General features: G+C 38.1%; 1 long non-coding RNA gene across 1 annotated transcript; it reads right to left on the bottom strand.

The window, feature by feature from the left end:
- Positions 1 to 4,107: 4,107 nt before the first annotated feature.
- On the bottom strand, positions 4,108 to 4,458 carry LOC125502793. The gene is made up of 2 exons (XR_007280537.1): positions 4,355 to 4,458; positions 4,108 to 4,293 (listed from the first exon to the last, which is right to left on the bottom strand). It is a non-coding gene; the product is annotated as an uncharacterized LOC125502793 (long non-coding RNA).
- Between the last annotated feature and the right edge of the window lie 95 nt (positions 4,459 to 4,553).

Here is a 4,553-nt window from a genome sequence, read left to right as displayed (position 1 = left end):
TATTTAACAACGTCGGAAAACGCTGAGACTAAACGCGCTTTCCATGTTCTTTCCAGTCAGGTACCGGACATGAATTTGTATTTTATTGTCGGAACGGGTAAACTTTTCGACTTCCCAAAATGACTGACGTTGGCACGGTTGATTTTAAATTATTTACAAAGTTATCTTTTACCTGTCCAATAAAATTCACTGCAGAAACCTACGGGGGAAACCTGGGATTTATATTATAAGCGGACTGGTGTGTATACGAAGAGGTGTCAAATTTAGCTGAAGCCCGGTTTTCCTTGGGCAGAATTATTTATTTATCCACACTGAATTTGAAGCGTTTTGGGATTATTTTCATTGAACGGCCAGATAACTTTACTTAATACAGTTCTTAACTCTATTGTGGTTTTATACACTTTGTCCCAATCAGCAAGAACTACATCGGGCGAGGAAAACATCAGCAGCGCAAATAGTAACATCATGTTTCTAGCAAGTCAGTTTTGCAATTATGGACCTCCAAACTGCATTTACCTGCCAGTTATTGTTCGGATATTAATTACAGCTGGGGCAATTTTCCACCAGCCCTGTTTTCCTCGGGACCTCAAGAAAAGCGGGTTTTCCGTATATATTGCAAAATTACTGCTGTGAAATCTGATCGAGGCCCGTTTCGTGCTAGTAGAACAGCTCAACATAATTGGATTTCCCATTTTGCAGGCAATGAATATGAACGGGGGCCGTTTCTCTGTTTTTCCAACTGCAACACAACTGAATTAAATATAATATTCCACATTTTAGTTGCGCACTTAATGCATTGCTTAATCGGCTTGAAGTTCTTTCTGAAGTCGCGGAAACACCGTTAAGGAAACAGTTTCCACGTCTAATCGAAAAGCTGATGACTTTTAATTAACTAAACGCACTGCTGGTGTTTGCAGAGCGAAATGGAGGAATCGACATTGGGAAAGTGTTTTTACTGGCAGGGAAAACATTCAAAACTTCAAAATTGCCCAAAATCTTTTTTTGGGCAATTTTGCCTAAAAATTAGACTTAAATTGGTTTAGTTTGGGCAGATTTGGCGAACTTGTTAACTTAAATATCAGGAATCGCACTGATGAATCATCTTCCTTGTCCATCGCTAAACACCCTAAACCTGACCACCAACACTTCCAGACTTGTGTCCAATCCCAATAAAAAAACACCAAAGAAATTGAAATTCTGAATAAATAGTCAGATATGCTCTGTTGGTGATGGTTTGATGTTCTCAAAGCGAGTTCCTCTGAAAACCTACAGTATAAATTTACATTTAATTATTTGAAACTTTCAATGGATTTATGTTGATTTGTGCGCCAGATTAGAACCTAAATGGCCCATTTTGTTGAAATTATTCCATCATTAAAACGAAATTGCATGGTTTAATTTGTTGGAAATTGTCTATGATTTGATCTGGCTAATGATGAGCCCCAAGTATCAACAGAGCAATTAGAAAATCCACTTGAAAAATTATTCTACAAAGTGTAGACTACCGAAAGATTGATATCAACGAAACGAGGCAAAGTTTTGAGTAATTACAATATCTTGGGCTTCTTAATGATGATCTTTGGCCGTAATTGTACGCCTCCGGATCATCAAATTTCCTTGATTAAAATCCCATTATGAATAATGCAATCTGCATATTTGCAATTTGTTATGGCTGAACGTTTTATATTAAGGACCACACGCACCTTTAAAGGAGTGGCCACTTGCGTTGAATTGTACTAGAACTGAGCAAATGTACAGTAATTAATGATTTTGGCGCAAGAAAATATTGAAAATTTGTTCAGCAAATTGTATAATAATCGATAAATCATCTAAATTAATTCAGCCGAAACCATAATGAATCGAACACCCGGACAAAATCGACATAATATTTTCCTTCAGTGAGTTATGGATAAAATATAATAAACGTACATTCTATTCGCCCAAACAGTCATAAATCCATAAAATGTCCGGCCGAATGTTGAGAACCCTGATTAACAATTCCCAATAAATATTTATTTAATTTATACGAGCGTGAGAATGTGTTTTAATATTAAACCAAAAATGCAATAAAATGCATTTTTTTAAATATTAATATTCTTTATTAAATCAGGAGGGTTGGGGTTTTTTAATACAACAGTCAAATTCACACTAGGGATTCTAAAAGTGCGTGTATCATTAACTGGGTTAAGCTGAAGTTTTTTTAAGTTAAGACGAGCCGAATTTGTAAAAGAGAGAATACAGTTGAGTAAAAAGTTTCAATTTGAGAGCAATATTTATTGAACCGGCAAACGTCAGGATTTAGGGCGATTTTTGTGAAATTTTTGCCGTGTTCCGAACTAAGTGTTTTTTGCGGAGTGAAAAATGTCAAGTTGCTACTTGCTTCCGTTTTTGGGAGGGAGAGCGCCATTGGGAAAAATAAACGATTTTTGCTGTACGATCTGCTGCTCTATTTACCAAGTCGGTAAAAATCAGGATTCTAGGTCATTGATATAAAACTTTCAGCATGTGTAGGCTCAAGTGTCTTCTAAGGATGGGTGAATATATCAAAATGTTTGTGGCTTTAGTTTGGAAGATTCGAATTTTTTGAGAAGAGAGCACAATCGCGCAAAAACATCTACATTGAGATCAGTATTTGCTAAGCTGGCAAATTAAGGGCTGTGGCTTATTTTTACTAAACCCTCAGGATGTGTAGAGTAAAGTGTCTTCTCAATCAGGGTAAAAACATCAAATTGCTTCCTGCTTTACTTTGGCAGATGAAAATGTTTATTGAAGAGAGCGCTATTGGTTAAAATGTTGACACCGGTATTTACTAAGCCGGCAAAAATCAGGATTCAAGTCGATTTTTATAAAACTATCACCATCTGTAGCGTCTACTGTCTTCTAAAGATGTGTGAAAATATCAAGTTGTTACTTGCTTTAGTTTGGAAGATGATAATTTTTAAGGAAATAGTGCCATTGACTAAAACCACCAATTTTTAGATCCGTATTCACTAAGCTGGCAAAAATCCGCATTCTGGGCCATTTTTATGAGACCCTCCGTAAATTTGGGGTCAAGTCTCTTCTAAAGCTGGTGATAATTCGAAATGACTACATGCCTTAGTTTGGAAAATGCAAATGTTTAAAGGACAGAGCGCAATTGGCTAAAGTCAACTATCTTGACACCGATATTTACTAAGCAAGCAAAAATCAGGATCCCATTTGATTTTTATGAAACTCCCATAATCTGTAGAGTGTAGTGTCTTCTAAAGATGGGTGAAAATGCCAAAGTGTTTCTTGCTTTAGATTGGAAGATTCTAAGTTTTAAAGGCGAGAACACAATCGGACGTAAACGTCCACATTGAGGTCGGTATTTACAAGGCTGGCAAAAATTAGGATTTTGGCCTAATTTTATGAAACTCTCAACATCTTTAGAGTCAAGTGTGTTCTGAAGACGGAAAAAATTCAAGTTGCTACTTGCGTTCGTTTGGACGAGGCGAATTTCTAAAAGGAGAACCGCAGTTGCGTCCATCGACCGCCAATGTGGGCAAATTAATGTGGCCCGTGCGATAAAAATCGTAATAAATTTCACGTTTTCAGAGCAAGTTCAAGTTTTAAAAAATCTTGTGAATGTTGAGGAACCTGAAGCAAATGTGAGAACAAAGTCGGTTAACCATTCTTGTTTCCTGCGGGAATACTCATCTAGTTTTACTTATTCGCCTGGTTTTAAAGTTAAGCCAGCACGGGCCCATAAATATGAATATAAAAAATCAAGTTTGGGCAGGTGGGTGCACGGAAAACGCGAATACTCTGTCTCAACACGTCGGCTCATCGAGGCGGCACATCTTGGGAAAACAAAGCGAACTCAGTTGATGAAGTCATTATGGCTCGACACGGGCCCAAGCCATCCTCAGGCGACAGGTGCGTTTAATTCCCGAGAAACAGTCAGGGTTTCAATGGGTTTCATTTTGTACTAGATTTGAGTACAAATGGCTCTCTTCTTGCATTTACTTGCCTCGGCAAGGTTTAAGACTGCAAATCTTCCACGCATCAACCGAAGAATTTGCTCAGTTCCACTTTGAAACAGTGTTTATTAGTGTTTAGGACTTAGGATGGGTACAGAACAAGCGCTGAACTTAACTGGAGCCTTTATTAGGTAAGCCAGTTTTGGTGAGAAAGTCCCCGACCCAGGTGAACATTTTCAGGATACTAAATGAGCAGGTTTTCCGGTACTTCCTACATCGGCCCTTCTTCTTGCCCTGGCGCTCCGCCTCTTGGTACACTTCGGTCAAGTTGCCATTCAAACTTGCAGATGGACTATGAGCAAACAACTGTTAAATTAAATGCGAAAAAGTGCGGTTCAACCGGGCATTCTCACGTTAGAACTAGATGAACAATGTCCCCAAACACCCCAGTTCCCAAGGTGGATAATTCGGAACCTTCGCAGATCGCCCGAAGAAGACAATCACGGCCAGGATATCCATGACTGAAACAATATTAATTCATTTTGATTTATTTTCCTGACTGCTTGTGATTGTTGGTATATTTTTTCTTGCCTGGGTTTAAGTCAAACTGTG

Source organism: Dendroctonus ponderosae, unplaced genomic scaffold (assembly GCF_020466585.1).
Source record: "Dendroctonus ponderosae isolate FM_Combo_2020 unplaced genomic scaffold, Dpon_F_20191213v2 Dpon_F_20191213_10, whole genome shotgun sequence".
In the NCBI taxonomy this organism is placed as follows: Eukaryota; Metazoa; Arthropoda; class Insecta; order Coleoptera; family Curculionidae; genus Dendroctonus; species Dendroctonus ponderosae.
Note: the sequence above shows the minus strand (reverse complement) of the source record. Positions and strands in the feature narration are given on the sequence as shown.